The 16,328-nt window shown below is 37.5% G+C and overlaps 1 protein-coding gene and 1 long non-coding RNA gene across 2 annotated transcripts in view; one reads left to right on the top strand and one right to left on the bottom strand.

Annotated features, from left to right (window-relative positions):
• Positions 1–16,328, top strand: part of ca10a (carbonic anhydrase Xa) — a 158,749-nt gene that overhangs the window by 29,465 nt on the left and 112,956 nt on the right. The window lies entirely within an intron of this gene.
• LOC134070285 (uncharacterized) lies at positions 11,615–13,537 on the bottom strand. Its single transcript, XR_009936910.1, has 3 exons — positions 13,422–13,537; positions 12,829–12,919; positions 11,615–12,282 (listed from the first exon to the last, which is right to left on the bottom strand). It is a non-coding gene; the product is annotated as an uncharacterized LOC134070285 (long non-coding RNA).

A 16,328-nucleotide genomic window follows, 5' to 3' on the forward strand; every position in this document is an offset into this window, starting at 1 on the left:
TCTCTTAACAAGAATATAAGGCACATTCCATCCAACCTTCTATCCATTCATCTTCTTCAGACCATTCACTCATCCACCCATTAAACTGTCAATCAATATCTATTAAACAATCCGCCTATCAACATCCATTAAACATTCTGTCTATCAACATTAATTAGACTATCTACATACAACTTTTAAAGTATTTACTGTGGGTCCCTCTCAAGCAGCGTTTATATGTCCTCCCTCGCTCCTCGATCCTCAATGATCTACATAAAGAAAGATAGAAGAAGGGCTAGACTATCCCATTGTTGCCGCTCCATCATTCTTTATGTAGATCAGTGAGGAGCGAGAGAGGACGCGTAAACGCTATATGAGAGGCACCTTCTGTCTCAGGCTTTAAGCATACAATCTCATTAAGACTACAGATCCTGTTTCACTACGTCCTCTGTCCACAACTGTTTCAAAATAAAGGTCCTCACTGCAACAATACACTATTAAATCATTTCACCATTTAAACTACTCAACTATTGAACTGTTCAACCATTCCAACGGTCAGTTATCATCCACTATGCCTCCAGTCAACTACATGAAACCTCCATGTACCTAGCAACCAACAGAGCAACCATTAAAATTAAGTGTTTATGACCGTTTCCATAGCAACCAACATGATTATACTCAGAGCCATATAAAGAGAGAGTTGCGACAACTCCATTGACGCTAATGTTCCATATTTTCTCAACAATAGTTCCCGGAAGTTAGGATCGAACACTCGTTAACAGACAGTAAAAGACGGTTATTTTATGATTCTAACGAACAGTCAAAATCGCTTCCGGGAACTATTTGAACTACTTTAAGTTACACGAACCACGTCACAAACCAAATTTTCTGTACCCGAGTTGTCGCAACTCTCTCTTTATATGGCTCTGATTATACTGCAGTAACTTCTTGTTTCCTGATAGTGGCCACCATGGATACCCTAGCAACAAATTTTTCAAAATAAAAGTCCTCACTAGCAAGTTAGGTAGTTAGCATAGTTAGCATTGTTAGCATAGTTAGCATTTTTAGTATAACTGCAACATATCATCAACTAAGTTAGCTAATCAACCTGGTTAGCATTGTTAGCAAATTTAGCATTGTTAGCATTTTTAGCAATACTGCTAGAAATCATCGGTGAAGTTAGCTAATCAACCTGGTTAGCATTGTTAGTAAAGTTAGCATTGCTAGCATAATAAGCATTTTTAGCGTAACTGCTAGAAATCATTAGCTAAGTTAGCTAATCAACATTTTAACATGAATAGAAATCATTAGTTAAGTTAGAACTGGAACGTTTCATCTTTAAAACGTCTACCTTCACACTATCAACTCTCTGTAAACTATGCAACCACCATGTTTACCCTAGCTACACCTTAGTAACCATATCTACATTATCTATCTATTTTTGCATTTTCATGCACTGGTAATTCCTTGGAATTGCATTTCTAGTTATTATTACAGTGCATGAAAATGCACTGTACTGTTCTTCCTAGGCTTCTTATTACAGTGCATGAAAATGCACTGTACTGTTCTTCCTAGGCTTCTTCTTCTTATTATTCTTCTTCTAACGCACGCAAATCAGCTAGAACCGTTTAACGTAGAAACTTCATTCAAACTGCGTTACGTAGGTCTTACTTAGGACATGTGTGCTATGACTTTTCAACTTTGTAACTTTTATACTTTTTAAACTATTAGTTAAAAACTATTACAATTTCCCCCATAGACTTAACATTGCTCATTATGACATCACGGCAGCAATTAGAATCTTACTCCAGCTGGTCAGCCACCTGGGCACCAACTGTCAGTTTCTCTCAGGCAATCTCTCTGAAGACTACATATTCTGTTCCCCTGTATCCTCTGCGCACAACAGTATCAAAATAAATCCTCCTAATTCCATCCAACTTTATATCCATTCATCTTATTCAAACCATTCACTCATCCACCCATTCTAAACAGTCTGCCTATCAACATCAATTAGACGTTCTACATTCAACTTTTAAACAATCTACTCTGTCTCAGGCTGGCTCTCTTAAGACTAGCCAGTTAAATTGATTACACCTGTGTCTGTATCCACTACTCTCAGTAGAGAGCTGTGTCTCTCCATTCTACAAGAATATAAGGCACATTCCATCCAACATTCTATCCATTCATCTTCTTCAGACCATTCACTCATCCACCCATTAAACTGTCTATCAACATCTATTAAACAATCTGTCTATCAACATCCATTAAACTCTCTGTCTATCAACATTAATTAGACTATCTACATTCAACTTTTTAATTATTTACTCTGTCTCAGGCTTTAAGAGTACACTCTGGTTCTCTTAAGACTAGCCAGTTAAATTGATTACACCTGTGTCAACTACTCTCAGAGAGCTGTATCAGTGTCTCTCTTAACAAGAATTTAAGGCACATTCCATCCAACCTTCTATCCATTCATCTTCTTCAGACCATTCACTCATCCACCATTAAACTGTCAATCAATATCTATTAAACAATCTGCCTATCAACATCCATTAAACATTCTGTCTATCAACATTAATTAGACTATCTACATACAACTTTTAAAGTATTTACTGTGGGTCCCTCTCAAGCAGCGTTTATATGTCCTCCCTCGCTCCTCGATCCTCAATGATCTACATAAAGAAAGATAGAAGAAGGGCTAGACTATCCCATTGTTGCCGCTCCATCATTCTTTATGTAGATCAGTGAGGAGCGAGAGAGGACGCGTAAACGCTATATGAGAGGCACCTTCTGTCTCAGGCTTTAAGCATACAATCTCATTAAGACTACAGATCCTGTTAACTGTTTCCTCTGTCCACAACTGTTTCAAAATAAAAGTCCTCACTGCAATAATACACTATTAAATCATTTGACCATTGAAACTACTCAACTATTTAACTACCGTTCCAACTGTCAGTTATCATCAACTATGCCTCCAGTCAACTACATGAAACCTCCATGTACCTAGCAACCAACATAGCAACCATTAAAATTAAGCATTTATGACCGTTTCCATAGCAACCAACATGATTATACTGCAGTAACTTCTTGTTTCCTGATAGTGGCCACCATGGATACCCTAGCAACAAATGTTTCAAAATAAAAGTCCTCACTAGCAAGTTATCTAGTTAGCATGGTTAGCTTTGTTAGCATAGCTAGCATTTTTAGCATAACTGCAAAAAATCATCAACTAAGTTAGCTAATCAACCTGGTTAGCATTGTTAACAAATCTAGCATTGTTAGCATAGTTAGCATTTTTAGCATTACTGCTAGAAATCATCGGTTAAGTTAGCTAATCAACCTGGTTAGCATTGTTAGTAAAGTTAGCATTGCTAACATAATTAGCATTTTTAGCACAACTGCTAGAAATCATTAGCTAAGTTAGCTAATCAACATTTTAACATGAATATAAATCATTAGTTAAGTTAGAACAGGAATGTTTCAGCTTTAAACTGTCTACCTTCACACTATCAACTCTCTGTAAACGATGCAACCACCATGTTTACCCTAGCTACACCTTAGTAACCATATCTACATTATCTATCTTTTTTTGCATTTTCATGCACTGGTAATTCCTTGGAATTGCATTTCTAGTTATTAAACTTCTTCTTCTAACGCTCGCAATTCAGCTTCAACCGTTTAACGTAGAAACTTCATTCAAACTTTGTTGCGTAGGTCTTGCTTATGCCATATGTGCTTTGTATTTTTCAACTTTGTAACTTTTATACTTTTTAAACTATTAGTTAAAAACTATCACCATTTCCCCCATAGACTTAACATTGCTCATTATGACATCACGGCAGCAATTAGAATGTTACCCCAGCTGGTCAGCCACCTGGGCACCAACTGTCAGTTTCTCTCAGGCTCCTCTCTGAAGACTACATATTCTGTTCCCCTGTATCCTCTGTGCACAACAGTATCAAAATAAGTCCTCCTAATTCCATCCAACTTTATATCCATTCATCTTCTTCAAACCATTCACTCATCCACCCATTCTAAACAGTCTGCCTATCAACAACATCAATTAGACGCTCTACATTGAACTTTTAAACAATCTACTCTGTCTCAGGCTGGCTCTCTTAAGACTAGCCAGTTAAATTGATTACACCTGTATCTGTATCCACTACTCTCAGTAGAGAGCTGTGTCTCTCCATTCTACAAGAATATAAGGCACATTCCATCCAACATTCTATCCATTCATCTTCTTCAGACCATTCACTCATCCACCCATTAAACTGTCTATCAACATCTATTAAACAATCTGTCTATCAACATCCATTAAACTCTCTGTTTATCAACATTAATTAGACTATCTACATTCAACTTTTAAACAATCTACTCTGTCTCAGGCTGGCTCTCTTAAGACTAGCCAGTTAAATTGATTACACCTGTGTCAACTACTCTCAGAGAGCTGTATCAGTGTCTCTCTTAACAAGAATATAAGGCACATTCCATCCAACCTTCTATCCATTCATCTTCTTCAGACCATTCACTCATCCACCCATTAAACTGTCAATCAATATAAAACAATCTGCCTATCAACATCCATTAAACATTCTATCTATCAACATTAATTAGACTATCTACATACAACTTTTAAAGTATTTACTGTGGGTCCCTCTCAAGCAGCGTTTATATGTCCTCCCTCGCTCCTCGATCCTCAATGATCTACATAAAGAAAGATAGAAGAAGGGCTAGACTATCCCATTGTTGCCGCTCCATCATTCTTTATGTAGATCAGTGAGGAGCGAGAGAGGACGCGTAAACGCTATGAGAGGCACCTTCTGTCTCAGGCTTTAAGCATACAATCTCATTAAGACTACAGATCCTGTTTCACTACTTCCTCTGTCCACAACTGTTTCAAAATAAAGGTCCTCACTGCAATAATACACTATTAAATCATTTAACCATTGAAACTACTCAACTATTGAACTGCTCAACCATTCCAACTGTCAGTTATCATCCACTATGCCTCCAGTCAACTACATGAAACCTCCATGTACCTAGCAACCAACATAGCAACCATTAAAATTAAGTGTTTATGACCGTTTCCATAGCAACCAACATGATTATACTGCAGTAAATTCTTGTTTCCTGATAGTGGCCACCATGGATACCCTAGCAACAAATGTTTCAAAATAAAAGTCCTCACTAGCAAGTTAGCTAGTTAGGATAGTTAGCATTGTTAGCATAGTTAGCATTTTTAGCATAACTGCTAGAAATCATCGGTTAAGTTAGCTAATCAACCTGGTTAGCATTGTTAGTAAAGTTAGCATTGCTAGCATAATAAGCATTTTTAGCGTAACTGCTAGAAATCATTAGCTAAGTTAGCTAATCAACATTTTAACATGAATAGAAATCATTAGTTAAGTTAGAACTGGAATGTTTCATCTTTAAACTGTCTACCTTCACACTATCAACTCTCTGTAAACTATGCAACCACCATGTTTACCCTAGCTACACCTTAGTAACCATATCTACATTATCTATCTATTTTTGCATTTTCATGCACTGGTAATTCCTTGGAATTGCATTTCTAGTTAAACTTCTTCTTCTAACGCATCCAATTCAGCTTCAACCGTTTAACGTAGAAACTTCATTCAAACGTTGTTGCGTAGGTCTTGCTTATGCCATGCCTGCTTTGTATTTTTTAACTTTGTAACTTTTATACTTTTTAAACTATTACTTAAAAACTATTACCATTTCCCCCATAGACTTAACATTGCTCATTATGACATCACGGCAGCAATTAGAATCTTACGCCAGGTGGCCGGCCACCTGGGCACCAACTGTCAGTTTCTCTGGCTTTAAGCATACAGTCTCTCATAAGACTACATATCCTGTTAACTGTTTCCTCTGTCCACAACTGTTTCAAAATAAAAGTCCTCACTGCAATAATACACTATTAAATCATTTAACCATTAAAAACTACTCAACTATTGAACTGTTCAACCATTCCAACTGTCAGTTATCATCCACTATGCCTCCAGTCAACTACATGAAACCTCCATGTACCTAGCAACCAACATAGCAACCATTCAAATTAAGTGTTTATGACCGTTTCCATAGCAACCAACATGATTATACTGCAGTAACTTCTTGTTTCTTGATAGTGGCCACCATGGATACCCTAGCAACAAATGTTTCAAAATAAAAGTCCTCACTAGCAAGTTAGCTAGTTAGCATGGTTAGCATATTAGCATTGTTAGCATAGTTAGCATTTTTAGCATAACTGCAAAAAATCATCAACTAAGTTAGCTAATCAACCTGGTTAGCATTGTTAGCAAATTTAGCATTGTTAGCATAGTTAGCATTGTTAGCATTTTTAGCATTACTGATAGAAATCATCGGTTAAGTTAGCTAATCAACCTGGTTAGCATTGTTAGTAAAGTTAGCATTGCTAGCATAATTAGCATTTTTAGCGTAACTGCTAGAAATCATTAGCTAAGTTAGCTAATCAACATTTTAACATGAATAGAAATCATTAGTTAAGTTAGAACTGGAATGGTTAATCTTTAAACTGTCTACCTTCACACTATCAACTCTCTGTAAACTATGCAACCACCATGTTTACCCTAGCTACACCTTAGTAACCATATCTAAATTATCTATCTATTTTAGCATTTTCATGCACTGGTAATTCCTTGGAATTGCATTTCTAGTTAAACTTCTTCTTCTAACGCAGCCAATTCAGCTTTAACCGTTTAACGTAGAAACTTCATTCAAATGTTGTTGCGTAGGTCTTGCTCATGCCATGTCTGCTTTGTATTTTTCAACTTTGTAACTTTTATACTTTTTAAACTATGAATTAAAAAATGATTTCCCCATAGATTTAACATTGAGCTATTTCCCCATAGACTTAACATGGCTCATTATGACATCACGGCAGCAATTAGAATGTTACGCCAGGTGGCCAGTCCAGGTGCAGCAGCTCTCTCTCTCTCTCAGGCACACTGGCTCTCTTGAGACTACATTTTCTGTTCCCCTGTATCAACTGTATCAACATAAGTCTTCCTAATTCCATCCAACTTTCTATCCATTCATCTTCTTCAAACCATTCACTCATCCACCCATTCTAAACAGTCTGCCTATCAACATCAATTAGACTATCTACATTCAACTTTTAAACAATCTACTCTGTCTCAGGCTTTAAGAGCACACCCTGGCTCTCTTAAGACTAGCCAGTTAAATTGATTACACCTGTATCTGTATCCACTACTCTCAGTAGAGCTGTGTCTCTCCATTCTACAAGAATATAAGGCACATTCCATCCAACTTTCTATCCATTCATCTTCTTCAGACCATTCACTCATCCACCCATTAAACTGTCTATCAACATCCATTAAACTCTCTGTCTATCAACATTAATTAGACTACATTCAACTTTTAAATTATTTACTCTGTCTCAGGCTTCAAGCATATACACTCTGGCTCTCTTAAGACTAGCCAGTTAAATTGATTACACCTGTATCAACTGTCAGTTTCTCTGGCTATAAGCATAAAATCTCTCTGAAGACTACATATCCTGTTAACTGTTTCCTCTGTCCACAACTGTTTCAAAAAAAAGTCCTCACTGCAATAATACACCATTAAATCATTTAACCATTGAAACTACTCAACTATTTAACTGTTCAACCATTCCAACTGTCAGTTATCATCAACTATGCCTCCAGTCAACTACATGAAACCTCCATGTACCTAGCAACCAACATAGCAACCATTAAAATTAAGCGTTTATGACCGTTTCCATAGCAACCAACATGATTACACCGCAGTAACTTCTTGTTTCCTGATAGTGGCCACAATGAATACCCTTGCAACAAATGTTTCAAAATAAAAGTCCTCACTAGCAAGTTAGCTAGTTAGCATGGTTAGCATAGTTAGCATTGTTAGCATAGTTAGCATTTTTAGCATAACTGCAAAAAATCATCAACTAAGTTAGCTAATAAACCTGGTTAGCATTGTTAGCAAATTTAGCATTGTTAGCATTTTAGCATTACTGCTAGAAATCATCGGTTAAGTTAGCTAATCAACCTGGTTAGCATTGTTAATAAAGTTAGCATTGCTAGCATAATTAGCATTTTTAGCGTAACTGCTAGAAAACATTAGCTAAGTTAGCTAATCAACATTTTAACATGAATAGAAATCATTAGATAAGTTAGAACTGGAATGTTTCATCTTTAAACTGTCTACCTTCACACTATCAACTCTCTGTAAACTATGCAACCACCATGTTTACCCTAGCTACACCTTAGTAACCATATCTACATTATCTATCTATTTTTGCATTTTCATGCACTGGTAATTCCTTGGAATTGCATTTCTAGTTCTTCTTCTAACGCACGCAATTCAGCTTCAACCGCTTCATGTAGAAACTCCATTCAAACTATGTCGCGTAGGTCTTACTTACGCGATGTGGGCAATGTATTTTTCAACTTTGTAACTTTTATACTTTTTAAACTATTAGTTAAAAACTATTACAATTTCCCCCATAGACTTAACATTGCTCATTATGACATCACGGCAGCAATTAGAATCTTACGCCAGGTGGCCGGCCACCTGGGCACCAACTGTCAGTTTCTCTCAGGCTTTATAATCTCTCTGAAGACTACATATTCTGTTCCCCTGTATCCTCTGCGCACAACAGTATCAAAATAATTCCTCCTAATTCCATTCAACTTTATATCCATTCATCTTCTTCAAACCATTCACTCATCCACCCATTCTAAACAGTCTGCCTATCAACATCAATTAGACGCTCTACATTCAACTTTTAAACAATCTACTCTGTCTCAGGCTGGCTCTCTTAAGACTAGCCAGTTAAATTGATTACACCTGTATCTGTATCCACTACTCTCAGTAGAGAGCTGTGTCTCTCCATTCTACAAGAATATAAGGCACATTCCATCCAACCTTCTATCCATTCATCTTCTTCAGACCATTCACTCATCCACCCATTAAACTGTCAATCAATATCTATTAAACAATCTGCCTATCAACATCCATTAAACATTCTGTCTATCAACATTAATTAGACTATCTACATACAACTTAGTATTTACTGTGGGTCCCTCTCAAGCAGCGTTTATATGTCCTCCCTCGCTCCTCGATCCTCAATGATCTACATAAAGAAAGATAGAAGAAGGGCTAGACTATCCCATTGTTGCCGCTCCATCATTCTTTATGTAGATCAGTGAGGAGCGAGAGAGGACGTGTAAACGCTATATGAGAGGCACCTTCTGTCTCAGGCTTTAAGCATACAATCTCATTAAGACTACTGGTCCTGTTTCACTACGTCCTCTGTCCACAACTGTTTCAAAATAAAGGTCCTCACTGCAATAATACACTATTAAATCATTTAACCATTGAAACTACTCAACTATTGAACTGTTCAACCATTCCAACTGTCAGTTATCATCCACTATGCCTCCAGTCAACTACATGAAACCTCCATGTACCTAGCAACCAACATAGCAACCATTAAAATTAAGTGTTTATTACCGTTTCCATAGCAACCAACATGATTATACTGCAGTAACTTCTTGTTTCCTGATAGTGGCCACCATGGATACCCTAGCAAAAAATGTTTCAAAATAAAAGTCCTCACTAGCAAGTTAGCTAGTTAGCATGGTTAGCATAGTTAGCATTTTTAGTATAACTGCAAAAAATCATCAACTAAGTTAGCTAATCAACCTGGTTAGCATTGTTAGCAAATTTAACATTGTTAGTATAGTTAACATTTTTAGCATTACTGCTAGAAATCATCGGTTAAGTTAGCTAATCAACCTGGTTAGCATTGTTAGTAAAGTTAGCATTGCTAACATAATAAGCATTTTTAGCGTAACTGCTAGAAATCATTAGCTAAGTTAGCTAATCAACATTTTAACATGAATAGAAATCATTAGTTAAGTTAGAACTGGAACGTTTCATCTTTAAAACGTCTACCTTCACACTATCAACTCTCTGGCTGTGTCTCATATGGCGCACTTCCGTCAGTGCACTGAAATGTAGTGCGTAGTGCGCACTGAACACTTACCTCTGTAGTGCACACTGTCGTGGGTAAGTATCGTCTCGAGTGGAACACTGTCGTTTTGCACTTGGCGGAAGTGACAGGCTATCATGTGATCGCGATTCTCCAACCCGCTAAACATTTGAACGGCGTTGTTTACAACAATGAACTTCCTCGTGGTTTTGCTCGTGTTTATTTACCCCGTTACCCACGTGGAGGCGACGCCGAATCCAACGTAATCGTAAGATCCGACTCCTATTATTAGCGCAAGCTGAGATGGTACTAGCCTGTTATTTTAATTGTTTATGTATGACCGCCCTAAAATACATGCCTAATGGCAGCGTCCCGCCGGTTTTAGGCTTACCTTTTCATGCAGTGTGTCCAACGACGTTGTTTGTACAAAGTTTTATCAATACATGCACTAGTCAAAATAAAGTTCATATTCGTTTTTTGCTTATCACCCTACTTATTGCAATTAAATGCCTTTTTTAGCCCACATTTATGTAACACTGTACTTTGAGAACTAAACCTCATGTTTTCATGTTCAGCACCATCAGCATACATACCAGTATTCATGTGTGTGCGCATGTCTCTCTCATAACCAGTGTTGGGAAGGTTACTTTAGAAATGTAATGTGTTACAGTTACAAGTTACTCTGTTTAAAATGTAATAGTAGTGTAACTATTTGAATTACTTTTTCTGAGTAACGTAACTAATTACTTTTGATTACTTTTTGATTACTTTTCCGATTTTTGAATGATATATATAGTCCCCAAATCCATGCGAAGATTTCGGCCTTGGTCTACAGGCTGCCGAGCAGTTCTGTATAAGCGCACAAGGCAGCAAGGGCATTCAATACATGAATTAGTATCACATTTTTTGTGAGGATAATATAATGATAATCATAACACGTTTACAGGCAGGCATGTAGGCCTACGCTGATGGCGCTGTAGACGTGATAGAGCCTATCAGAAGGTCCCGTATCAAACTATGGCTGTGGAGGGAAACAATTATTTTTACATACAATATTATTTGCAAAGTTTTGCTGACAATATTGAGATGTAATTCAAATTGTAATTTTGAAAAATGTCAAAAGTACCTGTAATTGAATTACATTTTTTTCTACAGTAACTGTAATATATTACTGTTACATTTATTATGTAATTAAATTACGTAACTCAATTACATGTAATGCGTTACTCCCCAACACTGCTCATAACCATTAGTATTAAGGCGCAATTCACACCAGTAAAATGTCTCTCCCATAACCATTAGTGTTAAGGTGCAATTCACACCAGTAAAATGTCTCTCCCATAACCATTAGTATTAAGGTTCAATTCACACCAGTAAAAGCCTTTGAGAAATATAAATATCTTACTAAATCCACTAAATTAATGTATTGTTTCACATCTAATTGTAGTCTGATGTTTACACATTAAGTATGACAAAAGATAACCAATTATAGTTAGAAAATCATAGTTACAGTATATCATAGTAAGACAAATCTAATAAAAAAGTAAGGAAGAGGCTAAAACACAGGGATGCAGCAAACTTTCATATACTTTATTAAAATCAATATAAGATCGCTGTTCTGCTTTATGAAGTGGTCCGCCATCCCACCGCAGAGGAACTCTCTCACTTGGGTGCCCGCTTTGCCCGCCTAGCCGGATCTGCTGCCTTCAACAGGGTGGTAGGAGCGATTACAGGGTGGTAGGAGCGATTGACTGATGGCACATCCGCGTGAAGCCCCCTGCAGAGGACGCTCCCTGGTATTTCACTCCGTCCAGCTGCAGGTCATCTGTGACGACGGCGGAAGATTTCTGGACGTGTTTGTTGGATGTTGTGGGTCAGTCCACGACGCCCAAGTCCTACAAAAAGGCCCCATCTACTATGAGCAGTCCTACCCCCCACAGGATACTGCACATTGGAGATGTGGCTACCCCTGCTTGTCACGCCCCATCTGCCTCATGACACCCTTCAGACAGCCTGTTAGAACCACCTCCAAGCAATATACAACTGCTACCGGTCAAGGGTAGTCTTTTGGGGTCCTGAAAACAAGATGGCAGTCATTTTCCTCAAGGCTCTGGAGGTGGAGGTGAAGTATGTGCCGGAGGTCATTGTGTGCTGTACTGTTCTCCACAACATCTGTGTGAGCAACGGGGACGTCCTGGAGCCAGATGCTGATGTCGATGTTGGGAGAGCAGCAAGGGACCAACCCGCACCAGGACCAGCACCTCCAGGAACCACCTCTGGGGCTGACAACAGACAGAGGATGGAAACAGCATGTTATGCCCCTGATCTTAATTACATTTAAACCATCCAAATCTTTTCAAGAGTTGACAATGTAAGTCACTTTGGATAAAAGTGTCTGCCCAGCTAGTGTCTTCATTCATTCAACACCTCAGAATAAGCAAACTGAAGATATAAGATCTAATTAAGACTAGACACAACATAGACACAACTTTAATCGCTATCACTTATCACTAAATAAATCTGATAACATAATCTTTCTGTCTTACATCTGTCAACATTAAAAAAGTTAGTCAAACATCTTGTCTGGTAGGCAATGGTAGAAAACTATCCCAGTTTCACTATTTGGCGAAAAATATTGGAGACCCTCCCAGATGTAGACTATGATGATTATGGATATTTTGCAGACTTTTGCAGACTTTTGTACAACGTGATGTACAACAAAAAATACATTACGAAAATTATTTAGTCACAAGTTACAAGAACCAAAAAAGCGTACTAACTATCATACCCACATGAATTCAACACTTACCGTTACATTTAATACAAACCTGTAGGTGTCCGTACCGTTCCTCTTCCCCGTGAAAAGCGCCACATTGGCCGTCCGCCACAATATTACGGCCCCGGTGTCCTCATCTGTCCCTGCAACATCCGAGATACCTCGACTACATTAAAAACAAGACCTATGGTAGCCAAGTAAATAAAAGTATATATCTAATACAACACAATGTTGAGTTCGCCAGCACATGATCCAAATTTGATTTCGTTGTGACAATCGTTTAATCCAAGGTAACACTGACGATAGCTGGCTAACGATAGCTAACGTTAGCTGCTAACTGGCGTCGTTTTCCGAGAAGCGTTTTTCAAAGACCATTCGTTCACCTCAGAGACTCTAAAATGCTCAACCTACAGATTCAACAACGAAGACATACATAAACTACAACATGGACCATTTAAAATATGCAGTAGTCATCAAAGACTGCTTAACAAGCTAAGAAACAACAGTTAACATTACGGTGTGCTAACTCTCGGTATGATCGCTAACGAACAAGTAAATCATAACTTTTGTCAGAGAGCGAGATAGGTATACGGCATATCGTTGTATACACTAGTAAAACAATTTCATTTCATTCAAGTTACTTACATTTTTACGAAGCAGTTCCCCTCGGCTTGCATTCGCTGCTTTCATCGCTTCCATCTCGGTGCTGGCCGCCATTATTTCAAATCTGAAAACTTGGGGGAAAGCCCCTCCCCTTCCGCTACGCAGGCAAAATGGCGTCCGTTTAGTGTAAGTAGTGTCCATCATCTTGCACTGGATTTTTGTCCGTTATTAGTGCACCATCCGGGTACTTTCAGAGCACTGAGTTTTCGCTTGTTTTTCAGTGTGAACGCACTATGCCCTAAAAATCGTGCTTTTAGTGTGCAAGTGCGCCATATGAGACACAGCCTCTGTAAACTATGCAACCACCATGTTTACCCTAGCTACACCTTAGTAACCATATCTACATTATCTATCTATTTTTGCATTTTCATGCACTGGTAATTCCTTGGAATTGCATTTCTAGTTATTATTATTCCGCTGATCGATTTTTCTAACCGCAATTTCTCTTCAACCGTTTAACTTAGAAACTTCATTCAAACTCTGTAACGTAGGTCTTCTAATGGATCGGGTTGGTATGTCTTTTCAACTTTGTAACTTTTATACTTTTTGAACTATTAAATAAAAACTATTAAAATTTCCCCATAGACTTAACATTGGCCTCTATGACATCACAATCGGGTCGTTGAGCAATTAGAATCTTATGCCAGGTGGCCAGCCCCACCTGCAGCAGCCCTCTCTCTCTCAGGCTTTAAGCATACAATCTCTCTGTGAAGACTACATATCCTGTTTACTGTTTCCTCTGTCCACAACTGTTTCAAAATAAAAGTCCTCACTGCAATAATACACTATTAAATCATTTAACCACTGAAACTACTCAACTATTTAACTGTTCAACCATTCCAACTGTCAGTTATCATCAACTATGCCTCCAGTCAACTAAATGAAACCTCCATGTACCTAGCAACCAACATAGCAACCATTACAATTAAGCGTTTTTGACAGTTTCCATAGCAACCAACATGATTATACTACAGTAACTTCTTTATTCCTGATAGTGGGCACCATGGATACCCTAGCAACTACTGTTTCAAAATAAAAGTCCTCACTAGCAAGTTAGCATTGTTAACATGGTTAGCATAGTTAGCATTGTTAGCATTTTTAGCATAACTGCTAAAAATGATTAGCTAAGTTAGCTAATCAACCTGGTTAGCATTGTTAGCATAGTTAGCATTGTTAGCATAGTTAGCATTTTTAGCACAACTGCTAAAATGATTAGCTAAGTTAGCTAATCAATGTGGTTAGCATTGTTAACATAGTTAGCAATGTTAGCATAGTTAGCATTTTTAGCATTACTGCTAGAAATCATCAGCTAAGTTAACTTATCAACCTGGTTAGCATTGTTAGCATAGTTAACATTTTAGAATACCTATTAGAAAGTATTAGTTAAGTTAGAACAGGAATGTTTAAGCTTTAAAATGTCTACCTTAACACTATCAACTCTCTTTAAACTACGCAACCACCATGTTTACCCTAGCTACACCTTAGTAGCCATATCTACATTTTTTTGCATTTTCATGCACTGGTAATTCCTTGGAATTGCATTTCTAGTAGTTCTTCTTCTTCTAACGCAGTCAATTCAGCTTCAACCGCTTAACGTAGAAACTCCATTCAAATTTTGTCGCGTAGGTCTTACTTACGCGATGTGGGCTTTGTATTTTTCAACTTTGTAACTTTTATGCTTTTTAAACTATAGTTAAAAACTATTACAATTTCCCCCATAGACTTAACATTGCTCATTATGACATCACGGCAGCAATTAGAATCTTACGCCAGGTGGCCGGCCACCTGGGCACCAACTGTCAGTTTCTCTGGCTTTAAGCATACAGTCTCTCAGAAGACTACATATCCTGTTAACTGTTTCCTCTGTCCACAACTGTTTCAAAATAAAAGTCCTCAATGCAATAATACACTATTAAATCATTTAACCATTGAAACTACTCAACTATTGAACTGTTCAACCATTCCAACTGTCAGTTATCATCCACTATGCCTCCAGTCAACTACATGAAACCTCCAACCAACCTAGCAACCAACATAGCAACCATTAAAATTAAGTGTTTATGACCGTTTCCGTAGCAACCAACATGATTATACTGCAGTAACTTCTTGTTTCCTGATAGTGGCCACCATGGATACCCTAGCAACAAATGTTTCAAAATAAAAGTCCTCACTAGCAAGTTAGTTAGTTAGCATGGTTAACATTGTTAACATAGTTAGCATTTTTAGCATAACTACAAAAAATCATCAACTAAGTTAGCTAATCAACCTGGTTAGCATTGTTAGCAAATTTAGCATTGTTAGCATAGTTAGCATTTTTAGCATTACTGTTAGAAATCATCGGTTAAGTTAGCTAATCAACCTGGTTAGCATTGTTAGTAAAGTTAGCATTGCTAGCATAATTAGCATTTTTAGCGTAACTGCTAGAAATCATTAGCTAAGTTAGCTAATCAACATTTTAACATGAATAGAAATCATTAGTTAAGTTAGAACTGGAATGTTTCATCTTTAAACTGTCTACCTTCACACTATCAACTCTCTGTAAACTATGCAACCACCATGTTTACCCTAGCTACACCTTAGTAACCATATCTATATTATCTATCTATTTTTGCATTTTCATGCACTGGTAATTCCTTGGAATTGCATTTCTAGTTGTATTCTTTATTGTTGTTCGAAATGCTCTTAAAACACCTAATTGTTTTTTTTTTTCCATGTTGTAAGTCGCTTTGGCTAAAAAGCGTCAGCCAAATGAAATGTAATGTAATGTAATGTAATAAAACGAGTTCTGTGAACTATGAACTGCATGCAACACATTTGTAAATAAAGATCTTGAACGTGAATTCCTTCAGATTATGTTAAATGAACAACGAGCGTCACTGCTGAGTTCCA

This window comes from Sardina pilchardus, chromosome 22 (assembly GCF_963854185.1).
Source record: "Sardina pilchardus chromosome 22, fSarPil1.1, whole genome shotgun sequence".
Lineage (NCBI taxonomy): Eukaryota > Metazoa > Chordata > Actinopteri > Clupeiformes > Clupeidae > Sardina > Sardina pilchardus.